Source organism: Sorex fumeus, unplaced genomic scaffold (genome assembly GCF_029834395.1).
Source record: "Sorex fumeus unplaced genomic scaffold, SorFum_2.1 ptg000008l, whole genome shotgun sequence".
Taxonomy (NCBI): domain Eukaryota; kingdom Metazoa; phylum Chordata; class Mammalia; order Eulipotyphla; family Soricidae; genus Sorex; species Sorex fumeus.
The window spans coordinates 20873238-20890830 of NW_026606065.1; the positions used below are offsets into that span (position 1 = coordinate 20873238).

The 17593-nt window shown below is 45.5% G+C and overlaps 1 pseudogene; it reads right to left on the reverse strand.

Annotated features, from left to right (window-relative positions):
- Nucleotides 1-1063: 1063 nt before the first annotated feature.
- On the reverse strand, nt 1064-1546 carry LOC130019296 (60S ribosomal protein L21-like; annotated as a pseudogene).
- Nucleotides 1547-17593: the final 16047 nt, after the last annotated feature.

A 17593-nucleotide genomic window follows, 5' to 3' on the forward strand; every position in this document is an offset into this window, starting at 1 on the left:
ATCCAACACTTTATTCACATTATCATAGAAACATGGTGTGTTCGGTGGAGGGGGGGGGGCAACGCCAGTCCCGCGGGAGGACCTGACGAGGGCTCCAGAACCCCCAGCCACCCGAGAAGAAGGCGGGCGCGGCCAGGCTGCGCTGTCTCTTTAAGACGGTGTTGGGGCTGGAGAGACAGCACAGCGGGTAGGGCATTTGCCTTGCACGCAGCTGACCCGGGATTGATTCCCAGCATCCCATATGGTCCCCAGAGCACCGCCAGGAGTAACTCCTAAGTACACGGCCAGGAGTAACCCCTGTGCATCGCTGGGTGTAACCCAAAAAGCAAAAAAAAAAAAAAAAAGTTACTTTAAAAAAATTTTTAAAAAAAGACTGTGTTCCAGCTAACAGCTGCTGGAGAGGTGTGACCGAGCAAGGGCAAGTTCAGCTTGACTAGATAGATGATGTGGAGGCCTCCGTGGCTGTGGTAAGTCTTCTGCTCTTGGCAGTGATGTACGTTGTGCACCAGCCCTTGATGGTCAGTGAGCAGGATGGACCTGGACACGCTAGCCAGAAGCCGGCAGCTGGAGAAGTGAATGAGCGAGCAGGTGAGCCAATTAGAGGTGGAGTTTGAAGAGAGGAGGCGGGATGCTGAGCAAAAGCAGAAGGCAGAGAAATTTCTAGAGAGGAGACCGTGACAATGAGGAATTCGTGCTGGACAAGAAAGACACGGGGTGGCTGTTCCAGGCCAACCGGCCCCGGCCCCCTGGGCTGGATGCTGGGGAACCCGTGGAACTCCGGCCTCTTTTGCCTCTTCCTCATCTTTTTTTTTTATAGTCCAGGAGTTTCTTTATTTTTTTTAAATTTTATTCTTTTTTTTTTTTTTTTTTTTTTTGCCTTTTTGGGTCAGACTCAGCAATGCCCAGGAGTCACTCCTGGCTCTGCACTCAGGAATTACTCCTGGCGGTGCTTGGGGGACCATATGGGATGACGGGGATCAAATCCGGGTGGGCCACGTGCAAGGCAAACGCCCTACCCGCTGTGCTATCGCTCTGGCCCTCTTTATTTTTAAACAAACACTTCTCATGCCATAAATTCATAAGGAATGGGCTCCAGCAGCTCAGGCTCCTTTCCATGGGTTCTTCCAAAGTGTGCTTCTCTGGGTGGAGCAGGTTGGCACTTCAGTTGAACCCAAGTTCCTTTCTCTTTGGCTTCCTTCTCTTTTTGATCATTTTCCTTCACCCGGTTCAGGAAGCTGTCTCGACTTTCAGAGTGCTTAGTATGCTCAATGCGGACATTAATTCTCTTGGCAAGAATCTTGCCCTTGACTTGTTTGTTAACAACAATGCCAGCAGCATGCTGGATAACATTGTAGACTCTTCCAGTTTTGCCATGATAACATTTGTGGGGCATTCCTTTTTGGACAGTGCCCGTTCCCTTTATGTCTGCAATATCACCTATCTTGTATATATGCATGTATGTGGCCTAAGGAACAACTCCATGTTTTCTGAAAGGTCTGGAGAACATATAGCGGGTGACCCTCCGCTTTCCCTTTGTGTTGGTCATTTTTGCGATTTACTAGGCGCTGGCGATTCCCTCTTCCTCATCTTTGAACTCGTGCGACAGAACATGCAGCATGAGCCGGCCTATGAATCCAGCAGTGAGGAGGAGGAGGAGGTGGAGGAGGAGGAGGAGGAAGAGGAGGAGGAAGAGGAGGAGGAGGAGGAGGAGAAGGAACAGGGGAGAAGGAGAAGGAGGAAGAGGAGGAGGAGGAGGAGGAGGAGGAAGAGGAGGAGGAGGAGGAAGAAGAGGAGGAGGAGGAAGAGGAATAAGAGGAGGAAGAGGAGGAAGAGGAGGAAAAGGAGGAGGAGGAGGAGGAGGAGGAGGAGGAGGAGGAGGAGGAGGAGGAAATGCACCTGGTGCCTGTCACCTCCTCCAATTGGCTCGCTGGCTTCCCTTGCCGGGACACCCTGGAGTCCATTTATAAACACCACGTCCACAATGCCATCCGGGACTTGCCCTGCACCTGTGAGTTCATGGAGAGTTTCGTGGATGACCTCATTGAGGCCTGTTGGGTGCTCGGCCCCCGGGAGGCTCACCCACACTTGGAAGACCGCCTGGGCATTGGGGCTGCCTTTGAGAAATGGGATACTGTTCATGACTCCCAGGCATTTGACATTCTGGTGCCCATCGCTCCCCCGCAGGACACGATGTTTGTGTTGGAGATGCGGGATCTGGCCCTGGGCCTGCCGCTGTGGTTCTGTGCTGGTGGAGTCTGAGTGTGTGTGTGCAGGGCAAACACCCTACCCGCTGTGCTTTTGCTCCAGCCCCAACATCAGAGTTTTTAAGGAACAACCATTGTCCCTTCCATAATACATACTTTATTATATTTTCACATTAAAATTTTTTCCGTACAAATTCTAAATTCCTTGGAAGAATGTATGATGTCTTGGTAAAAATTATTCCACTTAAATTGTTTGTTCTCTTTTTGTCCACATTTCATAGGCAAAAGGAAAATGAGAACCTAAGTTATTAAACTCTGTCAAACAGGATTAAAGGTAATGAATGCACTTCTAATTGACAAACCATGTCATCAATATAGGGTTTTAACTAGTTCAAGACAAAAACATAACTCAGATGGCCCTTACTTTTGTCAGATTATAAAACATCAGTTATAATAGAAGTAATTACTTGTGGTAAAATTTTTCACTAAGGAACCAAAGGAGTGGAGACAGCTCTAGGCATAAATTTTGTTGGAATGGATTCAGTCTCACTTAACTTGTTCCATTTTATTTACTTATTTATTCTCTCATATTTTATTGATTTCTTATTGGTTTCTATGATTTTGGGATTTAGGGGCTGCTTTACACCTCTATGTGTATATAATACCACTCTCAGTACTCAAGTTCCAGTGTCATCTCAATATAAAAGAAGAGTCCCCTACTGGGATCCGTGGTGGTGGGAAATGGGCACCGGTGGAGGGATGGGTATTTGATCATTCTATAATTGAAACTTTGAAACCCAAGTACAAAAATTTATAAGTCTACAACTGTACCTCATGATGTCTCACTAATAAAAAATTTTTAAGAAAAAAGAGTCCCTTTAGTCATAGCCTTACCCCTTTTCCTCTGGGCAATTCTCATTCTTTTCAATGAGTCTCGAGTTAATTTTTCTGTTTTTGAACCGATAATTTATTTTAGTGATTCATATTCCACAGAAGAGTAAAACCACCCCAAAATAATATTTCCCTTCCTGTCTCTTTGACTTCACATAATCTCCTCAATACCCATCTCTTGATCCCAATGGGTACAATTTCATCTTTTTAAAAGAATGACAGAATAGTGTCATCTTCAGTAAATGTACCATAGCTTCTTTATTCATCCTTGATTGATGGGCATGTTGGTTGAGTTCGTATTTCAGATACTGGAGGGATGCAAATATTCTTTCAAATTAATTTTTTCCCATTCTTTGGATAAATTCCATGAGTGTGCTGAATAGTGTGAAATTTTCTTTTTTTAATATTTTTTATTTTTATTTTAAAATTTTATTTTTATAACTTTATTAAATCATTGGTTAAGTTACAAACATTTAATATTCCAACACCAATCCCACCATCAGTGCACTTTCCCAACGCCATTATTTCCAATTTTTCCAACCACCACTGAAGCCTGCCCCATAGTAAGCCCTCAATAATTTATTTTATGTTGCTTGTTATAAATAATTTGCTGAAAGGGTGATCAAAAAATGTTTTCTTAGAAAAAAGTTAGTGAAAGTTGTTGTATCTTAGCATGGAGACATAAAACCTTTGTAAAAGATATTATTAGGATTTATTACAGGTAAAGACTTCTGTATTTGTATTTTGCTAATCGATAATTGGTTGTCTTCTACATTCCATTACATCCAACTTGATGTGTTACTCCTGGTTTATCAGGGTGGTAGAGTTTGAGATGTTGCATGGTCATGAATGCAACTGTTTGCTACAGAGTGTTCAAATTTTTTAATAGGATTATATAGCTGGAGTTAAATTTTAACTAGGGGTTGGCTTTGGGACCCGAATGTGACTGCCAGGGCATCCAGAAGTACAAAGAGATGTGACGGGGGGGGGGGGGGGGGAATTAGGCTATTCTCTAATCCATGAAAGCTTGGAGATTTCGGTCACAAAAAAAAACACATATCTGAGTTTTTCCATATATTAATGTCTGGATGAAGCTTGTCTGAGCAGTGGAGTCCAGCTGGGAGTATGGCAGTGATTGTGGTATATGGAAATTTTTGACTGCATGGACTCTGTTTGGTGGGCACTGGGCTCACCCACTCCCTTCATAGTACTCTGACAAGTCAGCCTTGCATGGGGTCTGGGACAAATTCTGCCACTTGTTGATCTCTTAAGAAATTTGTTTATGGGTCTTTGTATCATGGCCAGTGAATGAACTTACTTCTTTTTTTTTATGCTGGGAATTTCTAGCAGTTTGTATTGAGATTGCTCCAATTCATATTCTACCAAAAGGCATCAAAACTTTTTTTACCGGGCACATGAAAAAATGCTCTACATTGGTAATCATCAGGGAGATGCAAATCAAAACAACAATGAGATGTCATCTCATAACACGGAGACCTGCACACATCAAAAAGAATAAGAAAAAAAAACAGGGCTGATGCAGATGTGGGGAGAAGGGGACTCTCTTTCATTATTGGTGGGAATGATTACTGGTCCAGCCTTTTTGGAAAACAATATAGGCATTCCTTCAAAAACTAGAAATTGAGCTTCCATATGACCCAGCAATGCCACTTCTAGGAATATATCCTGAGGGTGCTAAAAAGCACGGTAGAAATGACATCTGCACCTGTATGTTCATTGCAGCACTGTTCACAATAGCCAGAATCTAGAAACAACCCCCAGTGCCCAAGTATAGACTGCTGGTTAAAGAAACTTTGGTACATCTACACAATGGAATACTATACAGCTGTTAGGAGAGATGAAGTCATGAAATTTGCTTCTAAATGGATCAACAGAGAGTATTATGCTAAATAAAATGAGTCAGAAAGATAGGGACGGACATATAATGACGGCACTCATTTGTGGAATATAAAATAACGTAATGTGAGACTGACACCGAAGGACACTAGACACAAGAGCCAGGATCACTAAGTCAATGACAGTTGGAGGAATTGTTTGGGAGGGGGGAAGTGTGCTGAAAGGAGATAAAGGACCAAACGTGACAGCCTCTCGGTCTCTATGTTGCAAACCATAGTGCCCAAAAGTAGAGAGAGAATATGGGGGAAACTGTCGGCCATTGAGGAAGGGGAGGGTTGGGAAGGAGGGGGGATACTGCGGACATTGGTGGTAGAAAATGTGCACTGGTGGAGAGATGGATGTTTGATCACGGTGTGACTGAAACTGAAACATGAAAACTTTGTAACTATTTCTCATGGTGATTCAATAAAAAATAAATAAATATATTTTAATATCAAAAAACCCTTCTTTTTACCTCATATTTGCCACTTCCTGTTGTTTCCAACTTGTTTTTCAATAAAATAAGCCCAACAGGTAGACTATTTCTATCTTGGTCCTCCCCCATCAAAATCAGGTCTGACAACAGTAATGGTGGCTGGTTGCAACAATTCTCTGCTATTTCTTCAATAACTAATCCGCTTCCAATTCTAGATGAACCTAGTACAAAAACATGGATATATGTGTCTCTCAGGCAAAGAGACTCTGAAGAAGAGCTTTCTCTGTAATTAGTTTATAAGTGTACCTTAGATGGGAGTTTTGCTTGTAAGTCACCATTTTTTATTGAATTCCAATCTCATGTGCTTTCATTTAAAAAAAAAAATTGAACTCGGAAGATAATGATCATCTTGTGCACCAGTTCCATACTTTATTCTCCTTGATAATTTCTGTGACAATATGTTTTGTATGTCCGAAAGTAAGGAAACAATCATTAAAGAGTGGAAATTGGTAGTACTGTGTAATATGCCAGGAAAGTTTTGAGATTTTGAGTTGAGTTTCAACTTGGTAACTTACTAACAGTGTGATATGGATTAATCATTAAACTTTTCAAATTTTAGCTTTGCTACATTAAACATAAATTAACATCAGTTTGTATATGTATATATATGAATACACACATATATATAGCTTATTGCAAAGATTAAAATGCAATTAAAATATTGCTATACTCAATTTGTATTCATTTATTCAGCAAACAATTAGTGGATGACAGTAATGCTTGTTCTAGGCACAGTTCTGTGATCTGGGGTTACATTAGAAAATAAAATAGAAGAAAAAGCAGTTATCAGAGAACTTGAATTGTAGTGTGAGAACAAATTTCAAATAAACCAATCAATCAATGGTATTATTAAGTTATAATGCTGGAGAAAAACAAATGCTATATAAAGAGAAAAAAGAAGAGCAAGACAGAATGGAATTGAACTGTGAAAGTAATGTGCAGAAACTTATTTCAGAAGTATAGTACAGTAATACAAAGGGAGATAACAACAGTATGTATAATGGAGAGATTTCAGCGACTTTTTTTTTTGTAGGAGTACTGCTATTTATTCAGCCACTCATTAGCTGATTGAATTGTGCATGAACTCCACCTTACTTTTTTTTCCATTTTTTATAATTTTATTTATTGAATCACCGTGAGAGCAGTTACAAAGCTTTTGGGTCTAAGTCTCAGTCATACAATGAAACACCCGTACCTTCACCAGTGCCCATTCTCCACCACCAAAAATCCCAGTATACCCCCATCCCACACCCTTCCCCTGCCTGTGGGGCAGATGATTTCCACATTACTCTCTCTCTACTTTGATCACATTCACTATTTCGACACCAGACCCACCATTATTTGAGATTTTATCCCAACACTCATATCTGCTGAAAAGGCAACAATAGTCAATTTGTGTTCTATTGCTGGTTATGAATAACATATGATGTGGTGTGGCTGCAGTAGGGCCATGTGGTTTTGAAATTCCGAAATTTTAACACTTAAATCTGGAGGGATTTCTGCCAAAAGCCACTGGGTTTAGAGATCTGCTCCTGAGTCTCTGGGATCATGGCCGTTGAGCAGCTTGATGAGGAGCCAGAGAGGCCGTTCGTGGGCGATGACTTGGGGTCTTGTTAGGGTGGGGAGGACAGGCCTGGCTCCCCGCCCCCATCCAGTGAGGCCCAACAAGTTTCATCACTGCGGGCCCAAGCCTGACTGTCCAATGGCCTCTGGAGGATGACAGCCACCAAGTCGCCAAGAGGGAGCAGGCGGAGGGACAGCACCCATTCCCCCCTGGGGTGGCCCAGCGACAGTAACCTACTGCAGGGTCTGGACACATTTCTGCCAAAAGCCGCTGGGTTTCGAGATTTGTTTCTGAGTCTCTGGGATCATGGCCATTAAGCAGCTTGATCAGGAGCCAGCGAGGCCGTTCGTGGGCGATGAGTTGGGGTCTCGTTGGGGTGGGGAGGACAGGCCCGGCTCCACTCCCCCCCCCCCCCCCATCCCGTGAGGCCCAACAAGTTTCATCACTGTGGGCCCAAGCCTGACTTTCCAATGGCCTCTGGAGGATGAGAGCTACCAAGTCGCCAAGAGGGAGCAGGCAGAGGGACAACACCCTTTCCTCCCTGGGGTGGCCTGGCGATAGTAACGTACTGTGGAGTCCGGATGCATTTCTGCCAAAAGCCACTGGGTTTTGAGATTTGTTTCTGAGTCTCTGGGATCATGGCCATTAAGCAGCTTGATCAGGAGCCAGCGAGGCCATTCGTGGGCGATGACTTGGGGTCTCGTTGGGGTGGGGAGGACAAGCCCGGCTCCACCCCCATCCTGTGAGGCCTTGTGTGTCTCGTCACTGGGGGCTCAAATGTGACTATCCAGTGGCCTCAGACAATGGGCCGCCAGGGGGAACAGGCCAAGGCATGAAACCTATTCCCACCTGGGTTGGCCCAGCACCGGTAGCCTACTGCAGAGACCAGACGCATTTCTACCTAAAGCTGCTGGGTTCTGAGATTCGTTTCTGAGTCTCTGGGATCATGTCCATTAAGCAGTTCAATCTGGAACCAAAGAGGCCTTGCCTCCAATTATATAGCTGAGCCGGAGGTGGTTTGTGGGTGTGTTTCCCACATACCTAACTTTTGGCCGTTTACTTTCTTGGTAAACTTTGCCCCAAGTTTTTGGGGTCTATCCAAAGGCACAGCAGCAATTTTGGGGTATCTGGAAGTCTGAAGGCGCCATGAGGCTGCTGATGCACTCGCCTCACAGGTACAGATTGACCTGCTGGCAGCACCATACCCCCTTCAGCAACTTTTTGAAGGTGAGGAAATGAGCTAAGAAAATATCTGGAAGAGACCTTTACAGCACACAGCCGCAGAGAAGAAAGGCCGCTGGGAGGCTCCACAGTTCCCGGAGAATGCACCAGGTCCCAAACAGAGCTGTGATCACCGGGAAGTTCCAGATGGGGTAGGTGCTGCATCCCGCCTCCTCCAGATGAAACCCCAGTGACCATGAGCCTCTACAAGCATAGCTTGAGCAGGACTTTTACTCCAAACCGTGCGGCCGCTTACGCGGCCACACGGCATCTCCCTATATACAAAGTGATCAATGGAAAATAAATCATCCAACGTTTCTCCCTGAAAATCAGGCTTAACTCTTTTACAAACCACAACACCCAATAGGAGAGAGAGAACAAAAGGGAATGCCCTGCCACAGAGGCAGGGTGGGATGGGGGGATGGGGGGTGGGAGGGATACTGGGATCCGTGGTGGTGGGAAATGGTCACTGGTGGAGGGATGGGTATTCAAAATTAATTAATTAATTAATAAAAAAATCTGGAAGAAAAGTGTTTGCAGAGACGCTATGGTCAGGTGAATGGGGAGGCAAAAAGGCAACAGATGAAGTTGCAGAAAAAGGGTTGGAATATCATCAAGGGCCTTGCTGGTCCTTGTAAACATTTCTAATTTTTTTTTAGGCCGGATTGGGTATCTTCTAGCCTAGTTTTTTTTTCCACACTCAACCCTGCTCAAGGTTAACTCCTGGCTGTGTATTAAGGTATCGCTTCCACCCGTGCTCAGGGGACCATATACAGTGCAAGGATTGAACCCAGATGCTATGCAGGTGCCCTACTGCTATATTATCTTTCAGCCCCTCTGTTTTATTCTTAATCAGTGCAGTGTACAGTAGACATTCAGTGCAAACTTAGTGACATAAATTTAAATTTTTTAGTGTTAATCTGTGGTTTGGACTGGAGCGATAGCACAGCGGTAGGGCGTTTGCCTTGCACGCAGCCAACATGGCCGACCCGAGTTCGATTCCTCAGCTTCTCTCGGAGAGCCCGGCAAGCTACCGAGAGTATCTCGCCCGCACGGCAGAGCCTGGCAAGCTCCCCGTGACGTATTCGATATGCCAGACACAGTAACAACAAAGTCTCCAATGGAGACGTTACTGGGCCCGCTCGAGCAAATCGATGATCAATGGGAGGGCCTTACTTTACTTAATCTGTGGTTTACTGTAATCTGTGGTAATCTATAATCAAAATAAATTTTGTTTGCACGTGTAGTATTCCAAAGTATGGTCGACAGGTGAAATCATAAGCTGTGTCATTTCCATCAGTTAACTTTCTACGTTCTAGGTTAATTTATTATTAGCAATACAATATTTGAATTGGTATTTTCAAGAGAGTTAGATTTTGCAAAGTAATTGAATTATAGCTTTTATAAAAGCCTACATGATTTTCTTTTTATTTTCTCTTTTTAAGTGCTGTGAACATTTGGGAGAAATATTTGATGAAAATATTTGATTAGTCATTTTCTATTTTAAATCTAAGAATCTGGCACTCCACTCAATGTTTCCCACATCTCAACTCTAGGTGTGTACTCTCCTTTATGGTTTTTTTTTCTTTTTGGGTCACACCTGGCGATGCACAGGGCTTACTCCTGGCTCTGCACTCAGGAGTTACTCCTGGCAGTGCTCAGCGGACCATATGGGATGCTGGGAATCGAACCCGGGTCGGCCGCGTGCAAGGCAAACAACCTACCCGCTGTGCTATCTCTCCAGCCCCGTGTACTCTCCTTTAATCCATAGCACTCAATCCTATGGTTGTTTGATTTTTCCTTGCTTAGGAGCCACTTCCTTTGAAGTATATGGGAAACTCCTGACTCAGAATCAGTCCCATTAGTACTCGGGGACCATGTAGTGCTCGAGATGGAATCTGAGTCTTCTTCATGGAGAAACACATGGCTAGCCTCAGCTCATTGAGCTATCTCTCTAATCTCTGTCATTTGATATGGCATGGATTACTTTTACATTTTTTCTTTCATTCATCTCTCTGTCTCTGTCTTTGTCTCTTTCTGTCCGTGTCTCTCTCTCTCTCCCTTTCTCTTTTATTCTCTTATTCCACATTCTTCTTGGAATTAGTATCCTTCCTCAATAAAAGTATTTTACTTCACATTTTACTGGAGCTCAAGCGATAGCACAGCAGGTAGGGCGTTTGCCTTGCCCAAGACCCGGGTTCAATTCCTCCGTCCCTATCGAGAGCCCAGCAAGGTAACAAGAGTATTCTGCCCGCGTGGCAGAGCCTGGCAAGCTCCCCTTGGCGTATTCAATGTGCCCAAAACAGTAGCAACAAGTCTCACAATGGAGACATTACTGGTACCCGCTCGAGCAAATTGATGAAAAAGAGGACAGTGCTACAGTGCTACTTCACAACACAAATACAAATAATAAGATTCTTATTTCTATGAGGTAGCATTTTTCTGACCTATGTTTGGTAAAGATGATAAGATTCGCTAGTTACTAGCAAGCCTTCACAAATTTCACAGAGTTTATTGAGCAGTTTGAGGTTCATGTGCACTGCTTTCCCTGGAGCTCAAACCATTAAATCAAGCACTATCAAACAGAACTGCTTTGTACTGTTGGAAATAACAATAACAAAACTCGGGGGCCATATATCCCCATAAAAAACAGTTTCAGAATTGAAAACACTGAAAACCCTTAGAGAATTTTACATTTTCTTGTTTCTATTACTCCTAGTAACATTATGAAGGAACAATCCTTCTTCTTCTTCTTCCTCTTCTTCTTCTTCTCCTTCTTCTTTGTCTTCTTCTTCCTCTTTCTCTTCTTCTTCTTCCTCTTTTTCTTCCTCTTCCTCTTCTCCTTCTCCTTCTCCTCCTCTTTATCTTCCTTCTCCTTCTCCTTCTCCTCCTCCTTCACCTCCTTCTACTCCTTCTCCTTATTTTTCTCCTTTTACTACTCCTCATTCTTTTCCTAATTATTCTTCTTCTTCACCTTCTCTTTCTCTTTTTCCTTCTCCTCCTTCTCCTCCTTCTCCCCCTTCTCCTCCTCCTCTTTCATCCTCCTCCTCCTCCTCCTTCTTCTTCACCTACTTCTCCTTCTCCTTCTCCTTCTTGTCCTCCATCTCCTCTTTCTCCTCCTTCACCTCCTTCTCCTACTTCTCCTCCTCCTCCTTCTCCTCCTTCTTCTCATTCTCCTCTTTCTCCTTCTTTTCCTTTTTCTTCACTTCTCCTCCTCCTTCTCTTCTTTCTCCTCCTTGTCCTTTCTTTTCCTTCTCCTCCATCTCTTCCTTCTCCTTCTCCTCCTCCTCCTTCTTTTTCATCTTGTTCTTCTGCTGCTTCACCTTCTCCTTTTCCTTCTCTTTCTCCTTCTCCCCCTCCTCCTCTTTCTTCTTCTTCTACTTCTTCCACTTTCTCTTCCTCTGCTCCTTCTCCTTCTCCTCCTTCTCCTCCTCCTTCACGTCCTTCTACTCCTTCTTTTTCACCTTCTCCTTCTCCTTCACCTTTTTCTCCTACTCCTTCATATTCTCCTTCTTTCTCCTTCTCCTTCTCCTCCTTCACCTACTTCTCCTCCTTCTCCTTCTCCTCCTCCTCTTACCCCCTTCTCCTCCTCCTCCTACTTCCTTCTTCTTCTTCATCTTCTTCTTCTCCTTCTCCTCCTCCTCCTGCTTCTTCCTCTTCTTCTTCTTCTTCTTTTCTTCTTCTCCTCCTCCTTCTTGTTCTTCTTCTTTTTCTTTATCTTCTCATTCTCATTCTCCTCCTTCTCCTACTTCTCATTCTCATTCTCATTCTCATTCCTATTCTCCTTCCCCTCCAATCTCCTTCCCTCTTCTCCTTCCCTCTTCTTCTTCTTCTTCTTCTTCTTCTTCTTCTTCTTCTTCTTCTTCTTCTTCTTCTTCTTCTTCTTCTTCTTCTTCTTCTCCTCCTCCTCCTCCTCCTTCTCCTCCTTCTCCTGCTTCTCATCCTTTTTCTCCTCCTCCTCCTGCTTCTACTTTTCCTTCTTCTTCTACATCTTCTCTTCTTTTTTCTTCTTCTTTTCCTGTTCTCCTCATTCTTGATCTTCTTCTTCTCCTTATTCTCATTCTCCTGCTCCTTCTCCTCCTCCTCATTGTCCTCCTCCTTGTCCTTCTCTTCCTTCTGCTTCCCCTTCCCTTTCCTCTTCCCCTTCCCTCTTCCCCTACAACTCCCTTCCCCCTTCAGGTTTCCCTCCTCCTCCTCCTCCTCCTCCTCCTCCCCCTCCTTCTCCTCCTGCTGCTGCTGCTGCTGCTGCTGCTGCTTCTGCTTCCCCTCCTCCTTCTCGGCCTTCTACCCTTCCACCTTCTCCTTCTCCTCACCCTCCTCCTCCTCCTGCTTCTTCTTCTTCTAATTTTTCTTCTCCTCCTCCTCCTTCTTCTACTTCCTTTTCTTCTTCTTCTTCTCCTCCTTCTTCTTCTCCTTATCCTTCTCCTTCTTCTTCTCATTCTCCTCTTCATTCTGCTTCTCATCCTTCCCCTCCTTCTCATTCTTCTCCTCTTTCAACCCCTCCTCCTCCTTCTACTACTCCTTCTCCTTCACCTTCTCCTCCGTCTCCTCCTTCTCCACCTTCTCCTTCTCCTCCTTCTTCTCCTTCACCTCCTCCTCCTGCTGCTTCTTCTTCTTCTCTTCTTCTTCTTCTTCTTCTTCTTCTCCTCCTCCTCCTCCTCTTCCTTCTTTTCTTTCTCTTCTCCTTCTCATTCTCATTCCCCTTCCCTTCTCTTTCTCATTCTCATTCTCTTTCTCCTTCAATTCTCCTTCTCCTTCCCCTCCTCCTCATTCTCCTCCTCCTTCTAATCCTCCTCCTTCTCCTGCTCCTTCATCTCTTTCTCCTCCTTCTCCTTCTCCTTCTCCTTCTCCTCCTTCTCCTCCTTCTAATCCTCCTCTTTCTCCTCCTCCTTTTTCTCTTTCTCCTCCTTCTCCTTTTCATACTTCTCCTTCTCCTCTTTCAACTCCTCCTCCTTCTGCTTCCCCTTCCCCTTCCCTCCTTTCTCTACAACTCCCCTTCCCCTTCCCATCTCCCTCCCCCTTCGTCTTATACTTCATCTTCTTCTTCATCATCTTCTTTTTCTTCTTTGTCTTCTTCTTCTCATTCTCCTCCTTCTCCTTCTCCTCCTTCTCCTCCTCCTCCTCCATCTTGTTCTTGTTCTTGTTCTTCTCCTTCTTCTTCTTCCACTTCATCTCCTCCTTCTTCTCCTTCTCCTCTTCCTCCTCATCCTCCTTCTTCTAATTCTCTTCTCCTTCTTTTTCTCCTTCTTCTTCTTCTTCTTCTTCTTCTTCTTCTTCTTCTTCTTCTTCTTCTTCTTCTTCTTCTTCTTCTTCTCCTCCTCCTCCTCCTCCTTCTCCTCCTCCTTCTCATCCTTCTCCTCCTTCTCATCCTCGTCCTTCTGCTCCTTCATCTGTCTCCTCTTTCTCCTCCTTCTCCTCCTTCTCCTCTTTCTCCTCCTTCAACTCTTTCTCCTTCTCCTTCTGCTTCCCCTTCCCTTTCCCCTTCTCTCCTTCCCCTACAACTACCCTGCCCTTTCCGTCTCCCTCTCCCTTCTTTTTCTTCATAATCTTCTTTGTCTTCTTCTCCTTCTCCTCCTTCTCCTGCTTCTCCTTCTCCTCCTCCTCCTTCTTGTTCTTCTTCTTCCTCTTCTCCTTCTCCTTCTTCACCTCTCCTTCTCCTCCTCCTTCTCCTCATTCTCCCCCTCCGCCTTCTCCTCCTTCTCCTCACCCTCCACCTCCTCCTGCTTCTTCTTCTACTTCTTCTCGTCCTCCTCCTCCTCCTTCTTCTTCTTTTTCTCCTTCTCCTTCTCCACCTCTGCCTCCTCATTCTCCTCCTCCTCCATCTTATTCTTCTCATCCTTCTGCTCCTGCTCCTCCTCCACCTTCTCCTCCTCCTTATCCTTTTTCTCCTCCTTCACCTTCTTCTTCTTTTCCTCCTTCACCTCTTTCTCCTCCTTCTCCTCCTTCTCCTTCCCCTTCCCCTTCACCAACTCCCCTTCCACGACTCCTCCACTCCCTCTCTCTTCCCATTCTTCTTCTTCTTCATCTTCTCATTCTTCTTCGTCGTTGTCATCTTCTTCATCTTATCCTTCTCCTTCTCCTCTTGCTTTTCCTTCTCCTCCTCCTCCTTCTCCTGTTCCTTCTCCTTCTCCTTCTCCTTCTCCTTCTCCTCTTCCTCCTTCTCCTATTCGTCCTTCTCCTCCTTCTCCTCCTTTTCCTCCTTCTCCTCCTTCACCTACTTCTTCTCCTTATCCTTCTTTTTCTCCTTCTACTTCACCTTCTCCTTCTTCTTCTCCTACTCCTCCATCCTCTCCTCCTTTTCTTTCTCATTCTCCTTCTCCTCCTCCTTTTTCTCCTCCTTCTTCTCCTCCTTCTCCTTCTTTACCTCCTCCACATCCTCCTCCTACTTCTTCTTCTTCACTTCTCTCCTTCTTCTCCTCCTTCTACTCCTTCTCTTTCTACATCTCCTCCTGCTGCTCCTTCTTCTTCTTCTTCTTCTTCTTCTTCTTCTTCTTCCTCCTCCTCCTCCTCCTCCTCTTCTTCTTCTTCTCCTCCTTCTTGTTCTTCTTCTTCTACTTTTTCCTTCTCTACTTCTCCTCCTCCTTCAACTCCTCATTCTTCAACTTTTCATTCTCATTCTATTTCTCCTTTTCCTTCTCATTCTCGTTCTCCTTCCCCTCCTCCTCGTTCTCCTTCTCCTTCTCATCCTTCTCCTCCTCCTTCTCCTGCTTTTTCTTCTCTTTCTCCTCGTTCTCCTCCTTCCCCTCGTTCTTCTCCTTCTCCTCCTTCCACTCCTTTTCATTCTCCTCCTTCTGCTTCCCCTTCCCCCTTCCCCTCTTCCCCTATCCCTGCCTTCTGCTTCTCCTTCCCCCTCCCCTTCCCCCCTTCCTCTACCTCTGCCCTCCACCTTCCCGTCTCCCTCCCCATTCTTCTTCTTCATCCTCTTCTTCATCATCTTCTTCTTCTTTGTTTTCTTCTTCTCCTCCTCCTTCTCCTCCTCCTCCTTCTCCTCCTTCTTCTCCCTCCTTCTCCTCCTCCTCCACCTCCTCCTCCTCCTTCTTCTTCTTCCTCTTCCTCTTCCTCTTTCTCTTCTTCTGTCTCTTCATCTACTCCTTCTCCTTCTCCTCCAACTAATCATTCTCCTCCTTCTCCTCCTCCTCCTCCTTCACCTCCTTCTACTCCTTCTTTTTTCTCCTTCTTCTTCTCCTACTCCTACTTCTTCTCCTTCTCCTCTCTTTCTCCTTCTCCTCCTTCTCCTCCTTCATCTATTTCTCCTCCTCCTCCTTCTTCTCCTCCTCCTTCTCCTCCTTCTCCTCCTTCTGTTCCTTCACCTCGTCCTCCTCCTTCTCCTCCAACTCCTCCTTCTGTTCCTTCACCTCCTTCTCCTCCTCCTCCTCATCCTACTTCTTCTTCTTCTTTCTCTTCTCCTCATTCTCCTCATTCATCCTTCTCGTTCTCTTTCTCATTCTCAATCTCCTCATTCTCCTCCTCCTTCTCCTTCTCCTTTTCCTCCTCCTTCTTCCTTCTTTTTCTTCTTCTCCTCTTTCTCCTTCATCTCCTCTTTCTCCTCCTTCTCCTCCTTGTGCTCCTACTCCTTCTCCTCCTTCTTTTTGTCCTTCTCCTCTTTCTCCTTCTTCTTCTTCTGCTGCTGCTGCTGCTTTTGCTTCTGCTTCTTCTTCATCTTCTTATCCTTCTACTTTTTCTCCTTCTCATCCTTCTCCTCCTAGTCCTTCTTCTCCTCCTCCTCCACCTTCTCCTCCTCCTTCTTCTTTTTCTTCTTCCTTTTCTTCTTCTTCTTCCTCTTCTTCTTCTTCTTCTTCTTCTTCTTCTGCTTCTGCTTCTGCTTCTGCTTCTGCTTCTGCTTCTGATTCTTCTCCTCCTACTCCTTCTCCTTCTCCTTTTCCTTCTTTTTCTTCTTCTTTTTCTTCTTCCTCTTTTTTTTTAAATTTATTTATTTATTTATTGAATCACCGTGGGAAAGGTTACAAAGCTTTCAGGTTTAGGTCTCAGTCATGCAAATATCAAACACATTTCCCTTTACCAAAACTTATTTTTTACCATGAAGAACCCCAATAAAACCCCACCCCCCACCCCTCCCAGTCCCTGTGGGGTAGATGAATTCTAGTTAACACTCTATCTGCTTTGATTAGATTCATTGTTTCAATAAAAGATTCACCACTATTATTTAGAGTTTACCCCCCCCCCCCAAATCAGACATGCTGAAAAAGCATTGTGAAGTGATTTGCTTTCTACAGCTGGGTTCAAGAATTAAATGTTGGTTTTGGATTTCTGCTATTTTACTTATTGAACCTGGAAGTATTTCTACTGAAAGTCAGATAGTTAAGAAATTGGTTTCTGTGCATTGGAGACGTGGCCGTGCTGGAGAGCCGCTAGTGGGGGGCAACTGGTGGCCTCGGTAGGGCGTGAAGGGCGGACCGAAACGCCCCCCTTCCCATGAGGTTTTAGTCGCCCCCACTACCCCGGCTCATACCTGCTGTCCACAAGGCTCCCATGCGGCCGCCATCTTTCTTTCCAGAGAGGAGAAGGCGACTGGGGCAACACCCTTTCCCCTCCGGACAGACCTGATGGCCTGGATTAACGCATAGTCCATTCACTTTTCTGCTCCAAGCTGCCGGGTTCTGCATTAAGTCCTTGTGCTTCTGGGGCCGTGGCCGTGCTGGAGAGCCGCTCGTGGGGGGCAACTGGTGACCTCGGTAGGGCGTGAAGGACGGACCGAAACGCCCCCCTTCCCATGAGGTTTTAGTCGCCCCCACACCCCCGGCTCATACCTGCTGTCCACAAGGCTCCCATGTGGCCGCCATCTTTCTTTCCAGAGGGAGGAGGGCGGAAGGGACCAACACCTTTCCCCTCCGGGCAGACATGATGGCCTGGATTAACGCATAGTCCTTTCACTTTTCTGCTCCAAGCTGCTGGGTTCTGCATTAAGTCCTTGTGCTTCTGGGGCTGTGGCCGTGCTGGAGAGCCGCTCATTGGGGGCAACTGGTGACCTCGGTAGGGCGTGAAGGGCGGACCGGAACGCCCCCCTTCCCATGAGGTTTTAGTCGCCCTCACTCCCCCAGCTCATACCTGCTGTCCACAAGGCTCCCATGCGGCCGCCATCTTTCTTTCCAGAGAGGAGAAAGCGACTGGGGCAACACCCTTTCCCCTCCGGACAGACCTGATGGCCTGGATTAATGCATAGTCCGTTCACTTTTCTGCTCCAAGCTGCTGGGTTCTGCATTAAGTCTTTGTGCTTCTGGGGCCGTGGCCGTGCTGGAGAGCCGCTCGTGGGGGGCAACTGGTGACCTCGGTAGGGCGTGAAGGACGGACCAGAACGCCCCC